The sequence below is a fragment of the Amblyomma maculatum genome, chromosome 3 (genome assembly GCF_055883805.1).
Source record: "Amblyomma maculatum isolate TAMU_Amacu chromosome 3, ASM5588380v1, whole genome shotgun sequence".
NCBI lineage: Eukaryota > Metazoa > Arthropoda > Arachnida > Ixodida > Ixodidae > Amblyomma > Amblyomma maculatum.
The window spans coordinates 215676769-215700536 of record NC_139346.1 but is presented as its reverse complement, the minus strand read 5'-3'; the positions used below and the strand labels follow the sequence as shown (position 1 = coordinate 215700536).

Here is a 23768-nt window from a genome sequence, read left to right as displayed (position 1 = left end):
GCGGATTCCCATTGTCGTACATGTACTTACCACTCGCGTAATCTCCAATACTTTAATTTCTGCCTACATTATCTCACGCATCCTCATTAGCATACAGCCATAAGAGAACACTTTATGTGCGTGACCACCAGACTTAGTATATACCCCCGAATCAAACCGTACAAACGTGGCTGCGCCGCCTATGAGCAGAAGTGTCTTTCTTGAGACCGTTGCATTTCAAAGGGCTAGGAGCCACCGAAGCGGCCATTTTTCTTCTCTTGCGTACCATTTACTCGTACGGTATCAACGGACGGCATCCTAACGTGAAAGGCAGATGGTAAGAGCTGTCGTAACACCCGAAGAGCGAGCTGCGTGTCTGGAAGCTGGCCATAACTGAAAGCCTGTTTTTAAAGCGCTCTACAACCAGAACGCCGTACCGGTTTCGCACGACCATTGGTTTTGCGATCCTTAATCATTTATTTTACCGAGAGCCACTGGCGTTGATGCCTTTCGCTATAACTGACCTTGCTTATACGAGCAACTTGAGGCTGTTATTTAGCACAGTATTGGAGATGCACTCTGTTTTCTAGCCTCCCAAAGCCTAATGGAGCATCCATCTGTTATGCTACCAATTTCAACTCGTCTTACCACTGCACCACCGCGGCCAAAGTAGGAAAAAAGCTGGCAGGAGACAAGGCAGTGCGTGACTATGCCATTAGTTCAAGGAATAAGCAAGGGGGAGTTTACTAGTTGAGTTGTTTGCAGACCGCAATAAGTTAAGAATCATGAATGCCTTCTTCAGCAAACGGAAGAACCGGAAGTGGGCATGGAAAAGTTCAACGGGGAGACTAAATATGAAATTGACTTCTTACTGTTTTCTAACGCCGCCATTATGCAGGGTGTAGAGGCACTCGGGAAAGTGCAATGCAATGACCACAAGATGGTAAGGTCTCGAATTAGTCTAAATCTGAAGAGGGAACAAAACAGATTAGTAAGAAAGAGGTCCAACAACGAATTAGCGGTGAGGAGGAGAGCAGAAGAGTTCAGGATATCGCTACGGAATAGGTATTCAGTTCTAATCGAGGATGACAACATTAGCCTACAAGCAATGAACAATAATTTCAGAGATATCGTTACTGAGTGCGCTGTAGAAGTAGGCGGTAGGATAGTTTTGATTTGATTTGATTCTTATTCAGAAAAAGTCTCGGATACAGAGGGTAAAAGCGGGACCCAAGCACCCGACACAATGCTCACAACAAGCAGCAGAAGCAAGAACAACATGCGTTCTCATCACACAAAGAACTCACGCTTATGCAAAAAAAAAAAAAAGATGAAAGTTCACAGACTAGTAGTGACATAATTATACATTGAATATTTACAAGGCATGTTTAAAATAAGCAATGCAAGAAATTTTACAGTTAACAGAACATCAAGGACATAAGGAATTTCTGCATGAAACAACCCTTCAATCACCCGAACAAGAAAGAAGGTAAGCTACAGCCTTCTTTTTGAAGGCTTTCTGGGAAACATATTTCTGAATAATTTCCATGGCCAGTGTGTGTTTATTAAGAACGCTGGGAATTAAAAACGAAAGCATTTATGTCCCGTAGTTAGTCCGAAGAAGTGGTACTCTGTAACTGATGTGCCTTAATGCATAAGGCGCATTACTGCTAGTCTATAATTGCACATACTTAGTTGGATTAAGTTTCAAATCGGTAAAGACATAGCAAAGCAATTTAAACTCAAATAATTTGTTCAGTGTTAGGACGGAATGCTCTGAGAAGTAAAAACCTGTATGGTCATTGTACGCAAGGTTTTCGACATATCGCTTTGCTTCTTTTTTTTTTTTTTGTGACACTATTAGCCTCGAGAGATTAGTTTTTGTTGCAGACCCCCTACCTATAAACAATAATGAAGATGTGAATGAATTAAGGTATAATACAACTGCCACTTCAACCATTTCGGAACAAGTTCTCTGATATTGTACAGTACACAAAGTGACCTTGATATGTTGGCATGAATCCTATTAATATTCGGGGCCCAATTCAAATGTTCTTCAAAACTGACACCTAAACATTTGTAGCAAGAAACACGTTCAATTACATTGTTTTCAAATGTAAGCTTTGTTTCGAAGTCATCAGGCTTGTTGCGTGGCTTAAATACAATAACCTTTGTTTTATTACCATTTAATTCTAGCTTGTTAATATTCAACCATAAAGATAATTCATGTAACCACGCATTTGCCTCGACCTGAATATTACCAAGATGCATGCCAGAAACAAAATGCACTGGTATCATCTGCATACAAGATTATTGCTGGAGAGGGGATAACGGTAAGCTGACTAAGGAGATGAAAGATTTGATTAAAAAACGCCAATGAAAACGCCAATATGAAAGCTTGCTGTCCAACAGACTAGACAGAATTGGCAGAGGTATAAAAGTTATCAATAAGCGCAGAGTGGCCGATATAAGGAAGTATAACACGGTGAAAATTGAGAATGCTGTAAAAAACGGGGGAAGCCTTAAAGCGGTAAAGAAGACATTGGCCACATCACATGTATGTGCTATAGGACAAGGTAGCCAACGTCCCGAATATGGAAAAGATAGTCAAAGTAGCCGAGAGTTCTATACCGATCTGTACATTAGCCAAAAAAGTCAGGACAATAAACAGATTGGCAGTAGGGAAAATCAGTTGACGTTCCTCCAGTGACAAAGGACGAGGTTAAGAAAGCGTTAGAAACTATGGAAAGGGGGAAAGCAGCTGGAGAGGATCAGGTAACTCTAGATTTGTTGAAGGACGGAAAGGTATCGTGCTAGGAAACCTGGCCACCCTGTATACGCAGTGTTTGGTGTCACCGACTGTACCCGAATCATGGCAGAACTCAAATAATATTTTAATTGATAAGAAATGGGACGATAAGGAGCTGAAAAAATTAGACCAATCAGCTTACTGTCTGTTACGTATGAAGTGTTTACTAAGATAATCGCTAATAGAATCAGGACTACCTTAGACTGCAATAAAGCAAAAGATAAAGCAGGTTTTCGGAAAGGGTGCTCTACTATCGATCATATCCATACTATCAACCAGATTATAGAAATATGCTCGGAATATAACCAGACCTTATACATAGCATTCACTTATTACGAAAAAGCCTTTGACTCAGTAGAAACTACGATGGTCATGCAGGCATTGCGAAATCAGGGTGTAGACGAGCCGTAGGTGAAAGTACTGAAAGATATATATATAGCGGCAGCACAGGAACCATAGTTCTGCATAAAGTAGCAGACTTCGTATAAAGAAAGGTGTTAGTCAATTACACACAATCTGACCAGTACAATTCGAAGCTTGCTTAGAGCAGTTATTTAAAGACTTGAAATGGGAGCTGTTAGGAATAAGGTTAGATGAAGAATACTTCAGTAATCTGCGATTTGCTGATGACATTGCCTTGATAAGTAACCCTGGAGATGAACTGCAAGGAATGATTGATGAGTAGACAATAAAAGTATAAATGGAGGCTTGAAAATAAATATGCAGAAGACTAAGATACTGTTCAACAGCGTTGGGAAGGAACAGCAGTTTACGTTAGGCAGCGAAGCACTGGACGTAGTAGACGAATATGTATACTTAGGACAGGTAGTAACCGCAGATCCAGACTATGAAAGGGAAATAACAAGGAGAATAAGATTGGGATGGAGCGCATTTGGCAAGCACTTGCAGATTATGATTAGCAGTTTACCGGTATCGCTCAAGAGGAAAGTATACAACAGTTGCATCTAACCTATGTTACCTATGAAGCTGAAATATGGAGGCTAACCAATAGGGCTGTACTTAAGTAACAAAATTCCCATAAAGAAAGGAGTTAGGCAAGGAGACACTATCTCCCCAGTACTATTCAAAGCTGGCTTAGGAGAAGTATTCAGAGACTTGGAATGGGAGCAGTTAGGGATAAGGGTAGATGGAGAATACCTCAGTAATCTGCGATTTGCTGATGACATTGCCTTGCTAAGCAACTCGGGGGATGAACTACAAATAATGACTGATGACCTAGACAGGAAAAGTAGAAACGTAGGCTTGAAAATCAGTATGCAGAAGACTAAGGTGATGTTCAACAGCCTCGGGAAGGAACAGCAGTTTGCTTTAGGTAGCGAAGTACTGGAAGTGGTAGGCGAATATGTCTACTTAGGACAGGTAGCAACCGCAGATCCGGACCATGAAAAGGAAATAACAAGAAGAATAACATTGGGATGGAGCGCATTTGGCAAGCACTCGCAGATTATGACTAGCAGCTTACCGGTATCGCTCAAGAGGAAAGTATACAACAGTTGCATCTAACCTATGTTACCTATGGAGCTGAAATGTGGAGGCTAACCAATAGGGCTGTACTTAAGTAACAAAATTCCCATAAAAAAAGCAGTTAGGCAAGGAGACACTATCTCCCCAGTACTATTCACAGCTGGCTTAGAGGAAGTATTCAGAGACTTGGAATGGGAGCAGTTAGGGATAAGGGTAGATGGAGAATACCTCAGTAATCTGCGATTTGCTGATGACATTGCCTTGCTAAGCAACTCTGGGGATGAACTACAAATAATGACTGATGACCTAGACAGGAAGAGTAAAAACCTAGGCTTGAAAATCAATATGCAGAAGACTAAGGTGATGTTCAACAGCCTCGGGAAGGAACAGCAGTTTGCATTAGGTAGCGAAGTACTGGAAGTGGTAGGCGAATATTTCTACTTAGGACAGGTAGCAACCGCAGATCCGGACCATGAAAAGGAAATAACAAGAAGAATAACATTGGGATGGAGCGCATTTGGCAAGCACTCGCAGATTATGACTAGCAGCTTACCGGTATCGCTCAAGAGGAAAGTATACAACAGTTGCATCTTGCCTGTACTCACCTATGGGGCTGAAACGTGGAGTCTAACCAAGAGAGTTCTACTTAAGTTGAGGACAATCCAGAGGGCTATGGAACGAAAAATGGTAGGGGTAACATTAAGAGATAGAAAGCGTGCAGAGTGGGCCAGAGAAATAACTCAAGTTACCGACATTCAAGTGGAAATTAAGAAGAAGAAATGGACATGGGCAGGACATGTAGTGCAAGGAGAGGATAACCGATTGGTCGCAGAGGGTAACAAACTGGATTCCAAGGGAAGGAAAGCGTAGCAGGGGGCGGCAGAAAGTTAGGTGGGCGGATGAGATTAAGAAGTTCGCAGGGGTCAAGTGGATGCAGCTAGCACAGAACCGGGTTAATTATATGGGAGAGGCCTTCGCCCTGCAGTGGGTATAGTCAGGAACCAAGATGGCGCCCAGTAAGGACGCATGTGCGCTGTGCTCCCGCCCGTTTTTTGGCAAGCAGCAGTTTTTACGATGTGCCGACTGTGCGAAACGTGTTCACACGAAGTGCGTCACCTGGGCGGATGACGAGCTGCAACTTCTGAAGTCCGGCTCTCGGCCATTCTTGTGTAATTTGTGTGCGTCGTCGTCGTCTGACGGTGTTAGTCTTAGCGACGGTGGTGCTAGAGTCCCTGGTGCCCCGCTCCTGCCCAGCCACCCGACCGGTTTTCCCCCTTCAGCCGCGACCGGCGAACATGGCGGTGAGTTTGCCTCGCTACGGGCTCTCCTCCTCGACGCGCTTGAGGGAATCTCTTTTCTGAGCGATGAGGTTGCCCAGCTACGGGAAGAGAACGAGCGCCTTCGTGTAGAGAACTCGCGGGCTTTCGTACAACAAGCCGAGGTTATCGCCTCTTTACGTGCCGATGTTCGCGGCCTACGCCAGGAGCTTGTGCGGTGCGCTGCTTCGCAGTGTGAGCGTCCTCTCGTCGAGCGTCCTCTCGTTGTCTCCGTGGGCAATCCTACCCGTGAGGAGCAGCCATCTGTGGACTACTCCGCCGCTCTTCATCGAGGGATGACTCCTGGAGATATTCCCTGTTCATCTTCTGCCTCTGCTCCTCGCCGTGCGGTTGACTTACCCAGTGAGATGAAGAAGCACCGAAGTCGAGCCATTACTGGCGCATCGAGCTCATCTGTCCTGAACGTTGCCATTTACCAAAAGAAGCGTCCGAAGACTATTTTCGTCTCTAAACTCAGTCCCGATACTACATCGGTAGACCTTACCAACCATCTAAAATCAGTGAATATTACTCCCATTTCCTGCCGGCAGCTGAAAACAAGGTACGACTCCTACTCGTCCTTCCATATTGAAGTTGATGAAGAATCCTACAGTAAGCTTGTTGAGCCTTCGATGTGGCCGATGGGTTGCATATACAAGGACTTTCGTGGGAAGCTTTACGACGATATGCTTCATCCCTCTGAACTGACGCAAAATTGCAGTGGCCCCTAATTTGGATATCTATTATCAAAACGCCCGAGGTCTTCGGACTAAGGGATCAGAATTTTTTTCTAGCGTCTTGTCCTCTTGTTATACCGCTGTTGTGGTTACCGAAACCTGGCTGTCAAGTGATATTCCTTCCAATGATTTCTTTCCAAATAATTACTCTGTTTTTCGTAGCGACCGCCCTGAAACAGGTCCCAAATCAAGAGGAGGTGGAGTGCTCATTGCTATTGACAGTTTTGTGAAGTGTGTTCGACGTTCCGATCTGGAAACTGTTGAAGAATGTGTGTGGCTCGAGCTCACTTTAAATCGACATGAAAAACTTTTACTTGCAGCTTTCTACATTCCTCCGAATCTACCTCCTTCAGCCTATGATGATGTTCTGCTCTCAATCGAACATGTTATAACCCGTCATAGCAAAAACAAACTTCTTATTTTAGGTGATTTTAATACTCCTGGTATCAACTGGAACTCACTTATTTCTTCTCACAACAATCATTACATATTAAGTAAGTGTAACGCTCTACTTGATTTCATAGCCTTTAACTCTTTGCAGCAACACAATTTCATTGAAAACTGTTGCGGTAATATTCTTGACATCTGTCTATCGAATTTTGAAAGTGTTCGAGTCTCGAGTTCGGACATACCGCTGACTCGCTGTGACAAATTTCACCCTCCGCTTCTAGTTACTACTGCTGTCTCTGCCTCACCTTCTACTAACTCAGATCGGGTGGGGAATTCGCCCCGTTTCGCGTATGCACGTGGTGATTATGTCGGTCTTTTCAATTTCTTCTCTTCCGTCGACTGGTCCCTTTTAAATGACATTAATGATTCAGATGGACAAGTCAGTCGCTTTACAGAAATAGTTCTTGATGGTATGCGTCGGTACATACCTTTGCATACTCCTACGCGTAGGAAGTTCCCTTCCTGGTTTTCAAGGGAACTAATAACGGCGTTAAAGCTCAAGGAACGGGCCCATCGTAAAGCGAAACGCCCTGGGTTTCACAATTGGGCAGATGAGTTTCGCCGTGTGCGTTCTCTTTGTAAACGCTTATACAAGCGGGACTACGACTCCTATCTTGAGTCTTTAGAGAGGTATGCCTCAAATCGTCCTAGTCAGTTCTGGCGTTACGTTCGCAAGCGTTCCATTAAATCAGATTTAAGTATCAGCTTAGTTGACTCTCAGGGTTCGGAAATTCGGGATGTTGCCGATAGTTTTGCACAACATTTTTCCTCCGTTTACAAACATCCACATTGTGATTCCGTTTGCCTCCCATCTGGTGCACTATCTAATTCCATTCTCTTTGACGAGGAGTTGATAACTGAGAGTCTTAAGCGTCTGAGACCATCTTTGTCTCCTGGACCTGATGGCATTCCAGCTGCCATAATAAAAGCCTTCAGTTATATCTTCGTACCAGTACTGACTGCCATATTTAATAACTGTTTAAAAAATGCTGCCTTTCCTCGCGTGTGGAAAATGGCACGCGTGTTTCCTGTCTTCAAGTCTGGAAACAAAACTGATGTTTCCAATTATCGTCCGATTTCTCTTCTATGTGCAACCTCTAAGCTTTTCGAATTAGCTTTGCACAGCGTACTTTCCTTCCATCTCAAACATATCATAGTACCGAATCAACATGGCTTCATGTCGGGTCGCTCTACTTCCACCAACCTAGTCACGTTTATGACGTATGCCTCTGCAGCAGTCCTTCAGAGGGGTCAGGTTGACACTGTGTACTGTGATATGAGCAAAGCTTTCGACGTTGTTACTCACTCACTACTTCTTGAAAAACTTCTACTCTCTGGCGTTGAAGTCTCTCTCGTAGCCCTCCTACGCAACTATCTCCTTGATCGCTTCTGCTTTGTCAGTGTCAATGGACAGACTTCTTTCGTTTACCCTGCAACGAGTGGAGTTCCTCAAGGTTCAGTACTAGGCCCGCTTCTCTTCTCCGTTTTTATTAATGATGTTTCCTCGGCGATAAAGAACTCCTCGTTTCTTCTTTATGCTGATGATATAAAAATATTCAAGGTAATACATTCTTTTCAAGATTGCGTGTTGTTGCAATCGGACATATCTGCTTTTTCTGATTGGTGTGCGATGAATCGACTTACCCTCAATTCTTCCAAAACTAGGGTTGTGTCCTTTACTCGTAAAACACATAGCTTTCTCTACCATTATTCTGTCAATTCTGTGCTGTTGGATAGGGTTGATGAAATTAATGACCTTGGTGTACTTTTTGACCGCACCCTCAGCTTCTCCTCTCACACTAAACGCATTGCTCAGCGGGCTATGCGCACACTCGGATTCGTTTGCAGACTTTCGAGAGAGTTCCATACTCCACTTCCGTTCCTAAAACTGTACCTGTCCATATGCCTCCCGGTCTTGGAGTATGCGTCGGTTGTTTGGAATGGCACTTGCAAATCGAACTTGGACAAGGTTGACAGAGTACAAAAAAAATTTTTACGGATATTTCATTATCGCTTTCCTTTCGCAACTTCCCCCTCTCGCTCCACCAGGAGCGCCCAACTGAATCTTCCTTCCCTTCACTGCCGTCGTATCAGACTTGATATCATATTTCTGTACAAACTCCTTCATGGCCACATTATGTGCCCTCAGCTCTTAGAGTACATCCTACTGCGCGTTTCGCGAAAGAGCATGAGGGAATTCAGACCATTTCAGGTTTCTCCTCTTCATTCCCACTCCCCTCTGGACAGGATGCAGTGGTTATTTAACTCTTTTTGTCCTCACCTTGACATCTTCCAAAACTCGCTCTGTTCATTTACATTGGATGTTCGTAGCGTTGTATTCTAAATAGTACTTTATCACATATAACTCCCACTTTCTAGCCTTAAATTGTATTTACTTCACTTTTTGCTTTTTCTCCTGTTCAATGCTGTCTGTATCTTGAACTACTTTTTATCCGTTTCTTGCTTATATTTCAACTTTAAACTTTATATTCGAATCTTACTGTCCCTTGTTCAATTTTACTTCTTTATTGTATTATTCTGTATTTCTAGCCTGTGTTTTAAGTACCATGCACTTGTTGCGCCTGGAATGGTTGTTTATTTTATGTATATTTCTATATTACTATAATCAATGTCAGTCATCTGTTTTTTTTTTTTTTTTCTCTTCTACCTACCGTTCTTTTTTTTTTCTTTATTTCCTGGTGTGCTAAAAAATTCTCTCACTGTGTATATAAGTGATGATACTCATTGTTTGCTTAATTTCCGTGATACTTTTCGTCTCAGTTTCATTTCATGTATTATTTATTTCTTTTTTTTTTGTGTTCTCTCTGTGTGTGTAAACATGTTTGTGCTTTTTCATTTTTTTTTGTGCTGCAGCACAAAGACCACATGGTTGTTCCTGCGCACATTAAATAAAGATTGATTGATTGATTGATTGATTGATTGATTGATTATTATTATTATTATTATTATTATTATTATTATTATTATTATTATTATTATTATTATTATTATTATTATTATTATTATTATTATTATTATTATTATTATTATTATTATTGTTGTTATTGTTGTTATTATTATTATTATTATTATTATTATTATTATTATTATTATTATTATTATTATTATTATTATTATTATTATTATTATTATTATTATTATTATTATTATTATTATTATTATTATTATTATTATTATTATTTGAGGGCGCACACACTCTGGCCTTTGTGTTCCTGCTGTATCCAGTCTACTTGATAATTCCCTCTAAGCAGCAGTTTATCTTTGTTCTTCCCCGTTACGATGTATCACGACGCCGTAACCGTTTACCTCAAGGGTGTCATCGTACAACCATCTCTGTAAGAGTGTCCCATGCCCGAAGATGCGCGAGCACTTACGTCGCCTGAAAGAAGCCACTTATTCTTCGCGCGCTGCCCACACTGGAGGACGGGCCCTTTGAGGGTTCGGTCAGCCGCGTGCCAGAGCTGACTACGCTCTTCTAGCGGACGCTACCCTCCTTTGTGATCGTTAGAGAAAGATCCATGTCGCTCACGCTTTCCCTCACCCTCACGCTACCATCTGTATTTTTCTTTCTTCCTTCCGCCAGGAATAAAGCGAAGGCAGCGAGAGAAAATAGAGGAAGGGAAGAAGGGTATACTTTCATCATTCCTCTTCTTCCACTCGGCAGACAGGCCCGGTAAGACCGGGCCTGTCCGCCTGAGAATGGGGTTCGGCAGTGTATACCTTCGGCACTCCCTCGCCACACCAACCACTGGTGGCGGTCTTGTTCGTCTCTTCTATACTGGTATACCCGGACGGGCTTCGCTCTCGGGCGACACCTTCTTTTATTTCGGGGAACTCTAGGGCCAGGCACGGAAGCATCCATCCATCCACTCCTGGCTGGACGTCTTGGGCAGACGGAAGAGAATAGCACAGGGAGAAAGGGTAGCGGGACCTGCGAGGGGGGTAGACCACCGCCGCCGCCTCCACCCGCTCCGGGTCCCCAAACCATCATCGATCTTGGCTCGCTGGCATTGAATCGGATGCCTAGGCTTGCCGAGTCCCACATAGACGCCCTATGCTCCTCCGACGGCGGGTGGCTCGTTTGGCAACGGCATCGTTTAGCCAGCTGCGTCTCTTCGCGCCGACCCGATAGAAAAGCCGAGGAAAAGTTTCGTCCCCTCTCCCGTCCTTCCTTCGTCGCTTCCAGAGTGCCACTCGCTTCGGATCGTTTTCTCGGAAGTGAAAATATATAGAAATATCTTCTGCTAGGCCTCCGCGCGAGCTGTATGGAACAGCGGCAATTGCCACTTTCGCGACATTCGCACCCTTTTCTTTCTGTTCGCTCCACGAGCCTGTTACCATTTCTTTCGTTCTCTTCCTTTTCTTTTCCCCCTAGGTGCCACGCAGTCTGGATGCCGCTCTCTCCATAATTCCTTTTTTCTTTTTTTTTCTCTCTCTCTCTGTCTCTTGGCTTCGTAAACGCACCCCTCGCTGTTTACGAGTCATTATCGCGTTCTCGCGTGGGAGTGCTCGGGGCCTCTCTCTGGGATGGAGACGTCGCGAGACGCAGGAGAGACATAGAAGGGAGGCTCGGCAACCGCCTCGAGGCCCTGGGTTGATGAGGAAGGCATCTGATACGGCAGCGTGAGCGAGCGGTACGGCCATGCTCCTGACACGATAAGGCGGCACGAAGGGACAAGTCGAGAGGAAAACAGCAAAGTTGTTTGGCAAATACTTATTACTGGGTGTTGCGTAAACATGAACGGATGAAAAGGCAGCTGCTGTCGAAGTAAAACATTTACTGCACGAAGGAATACTACGATGAGTGTTGTGCCGCTTACAAGTACGAAACATCAAGAAATACATGCTGCTTAGCTATTTGCCTGTACTGTAAAGAGCACTAATATCAAGTTAAAGGAAAAGGCAGGTACGTGGCGCTGAACCTTCCTTTTGCTTCGACTGTGTCCTCTGGGTTTTAGAAGTCTTTTTCAAGCACGGACGGAATATAATAAAAACTCGTTGTCCTTCGTTCTCAATCAAAGAATTGTTACAGATTAGAAAAAAAAAGAGACACAAATGTGAAGGATTTTTTAGTAACAAGAAGAAGCGCACGCGGCGTAACTGAATCTTGTCACGATAGAAGGCAGCCATTTCTCACCATCTTTGCAAAGCATACGGCAGAGTGAAAAATTTATTCACATTTAAGCTGCGTCTTTAAGGATATGGGGCGACAGCGTAAATGGGTCCCATTAGCGGCTCCTTATTCGCGTGCACTCGCAGCTCAACAATATAAGCGAGGGCCGCGCTTCCAGTGATAAATGAAGCTGTCTGTTCAAATCTGACGCCTCGCCGTTTTCTTTTATTTTGCTGCATGATTACACGATGTACTTCCAAGCACGCCACTTATGATTAACGTTTTTGGCCCAAATCTCCCACAATTTAGGTATTTGCTGCATGGTTGCGAGATAACGCGTGCACACACTCATTTCTGTAGATTCGTAAGCTACCACACTGCGTGAAAATCAACATGACATAGATCCAGATTTACCGTAACGGTACAAACGATCTATAGCGTGTTCTGCTTCGATTCCCATCTCATCCTTTGTAAATTTTCTCGGCGCAACTCGTTTACTTTTCAATTCCGCAGCTCGCTTGTACCTTTCGAACCCTTTCGGCCAATCCTGATTTTCTACTTGCACAAAATTCGGCGCCGCTGTTTAGCGGAAGCCTTACCGCTGCCACTGCAATCGCCCTTTCTTACTGCATCCCGCGAAGTAATAACGACGAATGTGTAAAGAACCGAGACTAAAACGGGTAGCTTGTGTTATGTAACTGTTTTTCGGGACAGCACCCGTGTGTTCAGGTTGGTTTTCTCGGTCGTTAATTACATATGACATATGCCTTCGCTTAATTTCTAACCAGCTTTACAGTAAGCGGTAGTGTAAACCCGGTTATGTTCTCAGTGCGCTTACTGTATTCTCGAAATAAAATACTGAATATCTGAATGCACGCGGGGCCCTTACGGCAAACCATTTGCGAGATTTCCCCACCTGCTATCCGACTAGCTGAAGTTAGGAGCTCGGTCAGGGGGTCTGCGGTAGGAGCCTTATTATTCAAAGAGCTGTAATATTTGGCGCAACAGACGTCGTAGCTTTTCTGTGGCTTAGATGTCGCGTGATATCGCTAAAGCCTAATGGGGCCTTAAGCACAAATCATGACGACGGGCTCATAAACACACAATGCGAGGCAGATAAATGGCGCCGTATAAATTTAATGCTTGTTTGCACAAACAACATAAACTAAGTCGAAAGAGCACTGAACAAGGGTCGAGGGGAGCCTCAATTCGCAAGCCGAGCCAACGTTTCGACAAGGGGACTTGTCTTCGTCTGGGCCCAGACAAAGACAATTCCACTTGTCGAAATGTTGGCTCGGCTTACGAACTGAAACTCCCCCTCTATCCTTGTTCAGTGATTTTGCATACTATGCAGCCACCTTCTTCCTATCGTTCTACGCTGGATCCATAAACCAATCAGGGAGTATTGCACTGCCACACCGCAGTGGCGGTTTGCTAACACCGATATGACATTATTGCGCTCACCACGATTATTTATAACTGGCCTAGTATAAGCAAAAATTATCGCATCCTCTAAAATTAAACTTACCTGCATTATTAAGCAAAGATGAGCTATCCGGAAGCTTCTTGCGCCACTCACTAACCGGCTGTAACAGCGGGGGTGCTCCAGACGCCATGGCTTTTAGTCCGGCTCACATAACGAGTCTTTTTACCCGAGCGTATTCTTGGTTCATCGTGTTATGGCTCATATTCAGACTGAAACTCCCCGTGCCAACTCTCCAACTCGTCCATTGCGTGTTTCCTCAAATTGTAGCGTCTGACTCAAGCACAACGGAAGACAACGCAACCCCATGTGCATTTTGTACTCACAGCATGGTCAATGGCTATGCCATGATCGGAGCTGATCGACAGATTTACTGAGCAAGCGTAGTGGGAGAGTTAAGGCCGCCGGTGAAGGCAATTTGCTATTGTCTTGTTTTCTTATCATTAAAGTTGTTGTTTTTTTTGAAAGCCTAGTGTAAATTGTTATTTTCCTGCAGTTATATCTGTTCATTAGATCCTTATTTCTTTAGTCTGTTCTCATGTCTTTTTTTTTTTTTTTCATGATCGTGGTATAACAGCAGCCCATTTCGGATAGCTAAAAAGGGTAATATTCTAAATCAAACCCTCAAGAACACGTTTTACACTATAAGCTTAAGGCCGAGTCATCTAAACGCTTGGCAAGTGGCTTTTGAACAACAGTTTTTTTTTTTCTTTCTTGCAGCTTTAGTTACCACTGCAGGGTTACAACAAATAGATGTAGGGTGCTTCTAGTGAGGAGCATGCATTGCCTTAGCCCATTTTGCAGTACCACGCGTGTGTTTTAAACACTCATCAAAAGAACCCCAACCCCGACGGGGTTGGTGTTCTGGATGCATTCGGAATTCGATTTTAACCAATTGAAAATGATGATGGGCTAGCGCTGAACATTATCATGTTATTGGGCCTGCACAGTATCTGGCGATCCAGAATGTCTTTCAGGCATGCAGACGTTGATGCGAGGAAAATACGGTTGCCAGTGTTATTGAAGTTTTCAAGACACAAGACGAAGTGCCTGAGTGACTTCCGGGAATGGAAGTGTTGCTGCAAATGCCTGATTTGTAATTCCTGATCACGCAGCCCAAATCGCGTCGTTTTAACCCATGTTGTGTGTATTTGTCGCGTAATATTCTGTGTGTGCGTGTGTGTATGGAGTAATGCTCTTTATGTGTAAAATTGGGTAATACATTTGGCAATAAAGAAAAAAAAGGTGAAGCAGTGGTTACGGTGCTCGACTACTGTTCCCTGTTCCCAAGAATGCGAGATCGAATCTCGGCCTCGGCGGCCGCTTTTCGATGGGGGCGAAGACAAGGCGCCCGTGTGCTGTGCGATGTCAGTGCATGTTAAAGAACCCCAGGTGGTCGAAATTTCTGGAGTCCTCCCCTACGGCGTCTCTCATAGCCTGAGTCCCTTTGGGACGTTAAACCACGGAAGCCAAACCAAACCAAAATAACGCCAAGTTTTAACTGATTTATGGCATTATTTCAAATGGCAGAAAAATTCTGCTCTAATGACATAGCCTCAAGGAGGCAACAGAGATATATATTGAATTCATTATAAAGAGCACCTTTCGTTGAGACTAGTTAAGTTTGAACCGTGTCTGTATAAAACTAGTCACTAACTAGTTTGGCGATCTCGTGGAAGCGGACAGCTTGAAACTGGTGAACAAAGTATTCCGTACCAGTGGCAAAACACCAAAACACACCTCCTTCATTGTTTTCTTTTTTTGTTTTCTTCTAGAGGTAAAGCACGCAAGAACTTTTTTCACGCTGTACAGATGCGGACTGTAATGTTTTTAACATCCGCCGCGCTGCTGTCGTTGTTGCCGTTGGTGGCGGAGTGTGGCGAAAAACAAGATCGATGCTTTCAAGTCAATGTGGACAAATGCGCTTCTTTTAGCCTCTCTTCTTCGGAGCCGTCGTTAGCGCTCGTATACAGCGCAACGTCCTCTTCTTTCATTCCCCTCGCTGATGTTATTTATTATTTTTTTTTTTTGCGAACTGTGGAGTTCTCAAGAGGTCATCCTCAGAAAACACAAAACACAGCCAAGATGCCGCCCACGACCAGGAGGATACAACATTGAATTCTCGTCTGAAATTCTATTTTCTTTTTTCTTTCGCCGGGCTCCGATGTATTGTTACGCGCTGGGTGAGTCACTACTTCTATTTTGCCAACCTTTCGCTCAATCAAAAACTCTGAAAGCAAGAGAAGGCATGCGGGATGAAGAATAAGATATATTTAAAAGTTTGTTCCGGGCCGATGTTGTGTATACGGGCGCAGGGAAGGAAAACAATGCTCCTCCTATCCTTCGCGAATTCTTCGTTTTCTATTTCCGTTTTTAATAGTTCTTCGTTTACTGCGTGTCTTTGGAGGGCAGGGAAGTTGTAGTCAGCCAAATAAGAGTGAAAAACATTCTGACGGTCTGCTACTTAGTGTGAAAGCGTTTCCAGGCTCACATCTTGGTCACAGCCGGCTGAGTTCCCTTGCAGGCGTTTGAGCTCTCAAAAGAAGATTGCGACATATTTTCTTTCTTTTTTTGTTATTTCTCGGGCTCTTTCTTTTTTTTCTTTTTTTTTTTTCCCCAAGAGCGCAGCGAAAGGGAGTCGGCGGCAGTGTCTTATATGCGGGAGCCTTTATTCCGAGTAAGTTTTTTTTTTTCTCATATTTCGCGTTTATTTCGCTTGGACTTTGCGCGGAAAGTGAAACTTTTAATCCCTGCATTACCTCGTGGCCATCTGAGCACCGGCTGAGCTGTCGGCTATCTATCCGCGGATGGCTTGTTTCTTTCGCCGGCGTTTTTTTTTTTTTTTTTTTTTTATGCTCACATTTATCCAAGAGCACCGAAACTATTCTGCAGTAACTCCGGAAGTAGGCGTACTGGACAAAACCTCGCATTCATTTCGGCGAGGACAATACAACAAAGGTACCGTGTTACAAGAAAAATAATGCATTTGCATGATAAATGGGCCAGAAAACACATTAATATACTTGTGTACGCCTTGCTTTCGTCAAGCTCAAGGCATTTTAAATAAGACGTTTAATTACTTCAAGTGACCACCCGAAGATCACATTACCACAAACCGATTGCGTGCCTCGTACAACGCTTTTGATTGGCTTTCAGCTGGTGACGTAATCGTTCCCGTTGCTCTTCAGCGCTTCAGGTTGCTTCTCAAAACTGTGATGTCATCACACGTGAACCGCTCTCGCAAGGTCCCAGAGTTTAGGACGTCATCAGCAAGAGTACTTGTTGGACACTTGAACACTGACGTTTAGAATAAATGTGAACAACCTAGGAATATTTGCGTCAGAAAATAGTTATGCCAAAACTGACTACAGCTAGTACTGACTATATTTCACAAACAGCGGCCGCGCTCTAATAATGCTTTCCCGATGGCCGTAAACATCCTGGAGTTTTATTTTTGTTTTACGCTTGCCTTTTAAAGTGTCTGCCGCTCTGTGCATGACAGCTTAGCAGCGAGGACAAGGGTCTAGTGGATTATCGTTCTCTTCTTAAATTTCCACTTTATTTGACTTCGTCGGGCAATCACCAATTTGAGGTCATCGGGCCACCAAACTAAACACGGGACCACGCTTGCTGTGCATAAAAAGGGCTGAGAATTACGCTCACTTACGATCTTCCCACAGTCCGGAAAGACTGTTGCTGACAGGACTGTGAATAGGTCTACACCTCTGCAGTTTGAAAAAGATGGCCTGCGGTCACGAAATAAAGGCAGGGCAATTCTGTCCCGTCTCTCATAAGGCCTCTCGCTGAAACCTGAATGCAAACACGCTCAGTGAAGCATCCTGCCACTTAAATATATCCCCACTTTTCTGACCTCATTAGGTCACCTCTTGACAGTGGTGAGAACGCTAACTATACCAATTTATGCCGCCCTATAAGCAGCCATTCTCGTCAGCCATATCACCTATTCTTTTATTATTATTATACTACGGCTTCTTTGAGTTAACTCCGTCTACCATCGGGCGGTCTTCTTCCAAACAACCCCCGAACAGCATCCCATTGGGACTATAACGGGTCCTTGTTCTTGCGCGACCCGACAGGTCTTGTTCGTCTGAGCCTTCTTTTTTTTTTTTTTTTTTTTTGCTGTTTTCGTATTTCCCCTGCTAATTAAGGGGACTTAATTAAGACCACGACTCCATCTAACAGCACTTCACTCCGGCGAGCGGCTACGGAGGCACCAAGACAAGCGAAATATGAAATAAACAAAGAACTACTTCCCCCAGTTGTGCGAAGGAGTTCGCGCTTTTAAATGTTCTGCCTGCTATTCCTGTAGCGCCGACTCTAGTGTCACGACAAAAGAAGTTCGGTTAGAGGGGAAGCATTTTCTGCAGCTCGTTAGTTGCTCGGTTTACCAAGAGTTTTCCGCCGCGCAGCGCCCGGTCGGGCTTTCTTACCATTTTCTTTCCTCCTTTCTTCTTATTTCTTGTCTTTTTCTCTTTTTCCCCTTTTCCTTGCATTATTTCTTTCCTCATTTCTCGGTTTGAGCTCGGTGTCTTACAGCAATATGTGCGATCTCTTCATCTCGGTTGTTAAGAAGCTGGGGACACCTTGAATGCGGGCGACCTTTCTGGGCTTATCTTTCCGCGTATACGTTGCGTTTCCTTTTGTGGCTCTTTTCCCTGAATTATTAAAATGAAACAGAACTATCTTTCATTTGTAGACGTTTGATTCCGTGCCTCGACTTTTCTGAGGGGAGAAAATTGCGGATAGGACCAGCTCGCTGAGAGGGGAACAAAAAAGACATGAGGAGAGGGGTGTGATTTGTTCAGGGCTCTGTTCATACACAGCGAAGATTGTGGTACTTTTTCGAGTGTCGTCGTCTTGGATGTGACGCTGCGCGCAAGCACTTCGTCCAGTGCGCAAGTATGAAAGCAGCAGAGATAGCAGTCATGAATGCGAATTAGCAGCTTCTTGAGCGATCTTCATTCTTTCAAAATATCCGTTATTGCGCCTCAATCTCTAGAAAACTTACTTGCTCTTTTCTTTTTGTCCTAAGTTTTCCGTATTTTTTTTTTTCTTCTCTGAAGCGCGCGCTGGCATGCACAGATTCCGAAAGGTGCGTGCTTTTATTTTTGTCAAGAGGAACTTTGCGCAGCAATGACAACTTCTTCGCTATTTTTCGGCTTAGAAGAGCTAGTTCGCATGACATACCGGGGTTTTCGAAAAGGTAGTTTGACCTAAGTGCAGTCCTGTCACTTGCTGCTGTGTCATGCCGTGTCATTTCACTGCCTGAAGTGACAAGTTATGTGCGTCTGAAAAATGAGCGCGCAAATTTGTCTTGGCGAAAGAACGGCATGTATGATGCGCCATTCTACGACACCCACAGCGTAGCAGTGTTGTCGATGTGGATATTGCGCGTAAATAAAAGAGCAAATAAACAAATAAATAAACGCATGCTATTGCCGATGCAGTTTACTTTTTTTTTTTTCTCACTGTCTGCCTCTTAACGCCACCTTCATCTTTGTTCTATGGGTAGCATGGAATTTGACGAGATCGTCGCAGCATATCCAGCTTCTTCGCCATCGTGCTATCACAAAAATTCTGTCTATTTATGTGAGTGCCAAAACAACGATCATTGGCCTCTTCTTAAGGGGAGCCCGCTGGTAAGAACCCCTACAATCAGTGTCCTCTGCAAATGCTGGTCGTCTCCTTCTTTTTTTAGTTTGGGTGTTGACACTTGACCGGCATGAAAGATGCATTCCTTACAAATTCACTTAAATGTTTTTCCGACACTCGAATCAAATATGTTACGTCCTCACCGACAAGGGTTGGCTGCTGTCGGTTTCAGATGCAAGGCTGCGAAGCCTGGCCTGTTGCGTCCGTGGAAAAAAAAAAAAAAAAAAAAAAAAAGAAAAAAAAAAGTCGGCGTCAGCACGCTCAATTTATTTATGCGATTGGCCGCTCATGCCAGAACCTGTATCTCATTTTGTGATCTTTTCTGGCGTATCAAATCCCCAGTTCAAATGAAAAGAGACTATATTTTGTTGAAATTCTCCATGTATATACATATATATAGTATCGATATTGTCACAAAGAACTTCTCATAAAATTATCTCATAAAAAGCCTCATAAATATATCTGTAGCGACTATACATCGCATAGATGTGCCTTTAATATTCAACCTTAAATAATTATTTACTTGGGTGTCGCTAAGGTGGAACCGGTTCCAGCAGTACTAAATAAGGCTGGCCTTGCCTGCATCATATATACCCAAAGCCTCTTATTACAAACATGGAAATGGGTGCCAGCTTATATACATAGCACGTTTTGACTCGTCGAGCATCGACGTAGCGCAGTCATCAGTAACAGGCTGACCTTCTGACCCTTGAGGCAGGCAAGCTTCATGCTGAAGTCCGATTTGCTAGCAGGTATTGCTTACCTCCAAGTACTCGCTTGTTTGTTTGTTTTTTTCCCGTCCGCAAAACACACTAACATGAAATAAAGTCTCGCTTCAAACGTGCAGTGTTAAATAATGCCACTGACCAGGCCTTTTTAATTTGTTTTTCAAATTAAGCAAAATCTAGTAAAATTTACAGTTGCCAGTACAATTTATACCCACGCTAAATTATAAATAGGGCCTCAAAGGCGGCGTTTACGTCCGTGCCCTGGCTTTGAATTTTCGGCAACTATAATTATTTAGTACCGCATGCTATAACTAATACTGTGTAGTTCTTTTTTTTTTTTTTTTTTACTTTTTGTCACACCAAATTTAAGGCAGGTAAAGGAAACTTCGTGGTTCATTTAGTGAATTTCCAGCAACCGAAAGTCCATCGTGCGCTTTTCGCTGGCACTAGAACGCACATGTTCTTGGGTTTCGTCACCGGCAAAGTGCATAACGCCGCATCTGGCCAGCAGCGTTCCTAAGCAAGTGGCTTCCGCGCATAAAAGTTAAGTTTGGGATTGCTTCGTGAGAGCGAGCGAGCAGTCGAGCAAACGTGCCGGTGCCTGTCCGTGCGTGCCGCCTGTGTAGTGTGCAGAAGCGCTAATCGAGCGTTTGCATTTTCGCCAGACTGATGGAAGGCGCTACCGGACCACCGAGCCTGACGCTATCTCTACCGGCTATACCCCGTCTCGCTAAACGGTGCAGCTCTTTTTGGAGCTTTGGGACTCTGTGAAGCGCTTGCCATGCGGCCTAACTTGAAGCATGTGTCACCCCACTTGGACAGCTTTCGGGAGGCGCATACTGTTGCATGCGAGACAAATCCTTTCTTTTTCACTGAGTTGATAATGAAGGCAGATTCGGTGTAATGTCCGAGAGGAATCTTTATTTTAAGGAAGGGCAGAGAGGGAGAAACTCGCCTCTGGCCTGCTACTGTACACTACGAGAAAGGGGCACGACAAGATTTACAGTACGCATGAGTAGGGAGGCTTAGAAGAACATCTTGTTGGGCTAGTTGGTGCATGGCTTTATTGTTATTGGCGAGTTGCGCACAAATAAAAACGCTCTTTTCATCTCCTTTGTTCTCTTCCTGTGTTTGTCTTTTGTGTGCCCAACTGGTCATTAACAAGGAGGAAGGTCACTGCCTTCACACGTATGCCTCAATCATGCGGTCACTTTCGATCCTCATTAAACTCGATCTGCATTGAGGTTTTCAAGAATGATTGAAGCATATCCCGTACTACACGAACGTTTTCAATGAGCATTGAGAAAATTTCCTCGTGTGCGCATTAGAGCTCACTAAGGGTGTCGACGACCGCTTTTGAGTGTGCTTGAATTCTCAAGAGTGCTTGAGGAAGCAGCTTGAAGACAAGCAGGATCGAGCTCGATTGCACTTGACCTCGATCTGCATTGAGTCGAATGCAGATCGAGTTCAATGAGGATCGAAACTGTCCGTGTGACAGGGGTATTATAGCCATCTTCAACCATGCACGCCTTTTCAGAGAATAATGTTCAGGCCTTCGTCGGGAGCCTGTCGTAGACACCTCGAGCTTAAGTATAGCGTTTCGTGCTTGCGTGTTTGCTCGTCATTTTTCCGGTCCCTCCGCTCTTTTTTATGCAGAAGGCGCGACGTGTGTTTGCCTTGTGCCTGTAATTTCGTCTCACTTGAAAATACCCTTTAATGTACGTTTACGCCCGCTAGTCATTGTCTACTTCCATTCAGCCGAGTAATTTTCAATATGCATGCTCTGTTAAACCTGCTTGGCTGACGGCAGCTTCGTAACACTAGTAACGTACGCTCCATCGTTTTATAACATTTATTGGGACAAGGCTGCCATCCAGCGGCTTCGTTAGAAAGCATTAAACCTTGCGCTTGAATACAACACTGATATTCCTCTAGCGTCTATCCAGTTTTCCGTTCCCTCCCTCTTGTCCCGTTTCTTCTTTATCAGATGCACCGATGTCCCATTTTCTGAGGAAGCTGGATTGAAGTAATTAGCAAATATTTAAGGGGCCTATGTTTTCCAGGCGTAGTCGCAGGAAGGCACTAACGCGTAACTGAAGAGCAAAAGCCGACTGCTTAGCTTGGCTGACCCCCCCACCAACTGTGAAAACGAACAGTCGCGTTGTCGTAACGCTCTACTTTATTCATTAGACTGGCCCTTTGAAACCTACTGCATCTCTTTCTCTCTCTTTCTCTCTCTCTCTTATATATATATATATATATATATATATATATATATATATATATATATATATATATATATATATATATATATATATATATAATGTGTACTTGCCTGGACTAGCCGAGCATGGTGGAAGCCCGGTATTGCCTGCGCCTCTCCAGACGACAAGTGGTGCCAACTCCAGCCTTTGGCGTAAGCTCTACGTTGGCGGTTTCCGGTTCCTAGATCTCGACGCAAGCAATTCCGGACTTGCGCCGTACTTAAGAGTCAGCGAATAGTACTCTTTTTTTTTTTTTTTTTTTTTTGGGGGGGGGGGGGGAATTTGATGTAAATATTGTAGCTTTACTTCAATATAGCATTGACCTAGGTAGAAAAAGCGGAAAGATCGGCCTAAAATGTATTATGTAGAAGATTAAGGTAATCTTCAACAGCCTCGGGAAGGAACAACACTTCGCAATAGGCAGCGAAGCACTGGAAGTGGTAGGAGAATGGGCTTCCTTAGAATAGGTATAGTAACCGCAGTTAGAATCATCAAAGAGAAGTAACTAGAACAATAAAAATGGAATGGAGCTTCGCATTTATGCGTGTTGCACAAGCTTCTGACTCCATCAGAAGCTTGCAAGACTCGCAGAAATACTCCCAACTGACAACGAGCCTGTTTTTGTCACTTCTTATAATACGCACTAATGGCGGCGCTTTAAAAAAGAATCGGCTTCAATATGCCTTTATGCACTTTGTCAAATTCTTTCAAATGCTCGCTGACGATTGATGCATATCCTCCTTCTTACCGTGTAAAACGAAAAACGTGTTGTTGTTGTTTTTTTTTAGCTTTTTGTTCACATATGTTTTATGGGCTGCGCTTCCGCTCTATGCCCTCAGCTGGGCATCCTTTGATGAATCTCGCACCCATGTGTCGCAGAATTGTGGAACGTAAACTCCACATCTGTGCCAAACCTCAAGGTCATCTGGAGCGGGCTGCTCCAGCTGCGGAGATAGTTACGAGGGACAACGAGGACGGCGACGACTACGCGAAACCCAGGAACGGGCGCCAACGAGCTGCGCTCTAAAATGAGGGACAGGCTGCCGAGACCATCGAACAAAGACAATCCAGACTACTGCCGAGAAGCGTGCAGAGCGTGGAAGCGAGACAAGATCGAAGCGGCAGCAACGACTGCGGCTACGGCATATGGCTTACGCTCTTGAATCTTGTTTTAATGATATTCGAACCTCCAGATGACTCGGTTTCTTTTCTTTTTTTTTTTTTAATCCCGTCCACAGACAGACTTTCCGAATTCGGAAGGAGAGTGTCATAAATGCGATGTAAAATTAAAAACGTGTTTCGAAAACTGTTTACACACATTTCTGTGTTGCGTAACCTATAATTGTTACCCCAGGCAGCACGTTTTTCAAAATTACCTAGATGAAAAATTGCCTCCACCATTTGTGCGATTCTCATAAAGAGCAGTTCTTTCAGCACGCGAATGAAGGGATGAAGAAATTTCATGTTTGGCTTAACTATTATCGGCCTGAAAGATAAATTCTGCCTCGCAATAGATCGATTTGCTTTAATATTGCATTTACCGTTGTTCGATAAATATTACGCAGGTGAAAATTTGATTTCTGGCTGGTGGGGAAACTTTCAAACATTCGTTCATGAAGAGTCGCATTGTGCGGCTGAATCCACATTTTACTCCCAACAATAGCCAAGCCGAGTTCTAAACTACATCGTCCCAGAATTTCGGCGCATTTA

At 43.9% G+C, this 23768-nt stretch overlaps 1 protein-coding gene across 4 annotated transcripts in view; it reads left to right on the top strand.

Annotated features, from left to right (window-relative positions):
* Nucleotides 1-23768, top strand: part of LOC146197698 (uncharacterized) — a 448896-nt gene that overhangs the window by 337701 nt on the left and 87427 nt on the right. The window lies entirely within an intron of this gene.